The sequence below is a fragment of the Empidonax traillii genome, unplaced genomic scaffold (genome assembly GCF_003031625.1).
Source record: "Empidonax traillii isolate 1590-97213 ecotype Southwest subspecies unplaced genomic scaffold, ASM303162v1 scaffold48:size2401408, whole genome shotgun sequence".
NCBI classification, from domain to species: domain Eukaryota; kingdom Metazoa; phylum Chordata; class Aves; order Passeriformes; family Tyrannidae; genus Empidonax; species Empidonax traillii.
This window is the reverse complement of record NW_020955241.1, coordinates 2188864-2189435: the sequence shown is the minus strand read 5'-3', so window position 1 is coordinate 2189435 and position 572 is coordinate 2188864.

Below are 572 nucleotides of genomic sequence, written 5' to 3'. Positions count from 1 at the left end.
TCCCCCCCAAAAAAACAACCAACCAAACAAACAAACAACACAAAAACAAACAAACAAACAAACAAACAACTAAAAAAAAAAAAAAACCTAGTGATCTGGGACTGAACCACACCTGATTTGGGTAGATTTGGGCTTACAGTCAAGGTTTCCTACATCACTGCTAGAGCCCCAAGCAAAGGGCCGGTTAATAGTGTGGTGAAATATGTCCTTCTGTGAGGATTTTCCTCCAAAGTTGAAAAGGCTTAAATTTCTAACTAATGTAGAACATGAACACTTCTGATACATGAATTTGAATAAGGTAGAAGTATTTAATCTCTAACACTATGCTAAGGACCAAAAATTGTGTGCTATGCTCTTGCAAATGTCCAAACAATCTGCAGTTTTGTGCAGTGAAATTAAATCCATTTTTATTCTGAGCAGGACTTAAGTGACAATTCTGCTCAAATATCACCAGTTCTAAAATGTCTTTTAGCTTTTGACCAGAAGTGTCACAGTTTATCGGAAAGACATGCAATTGGAAGCATCCAACTAGTCTCATACACATAACAGATAAAATTTTAACAGCCTTAACA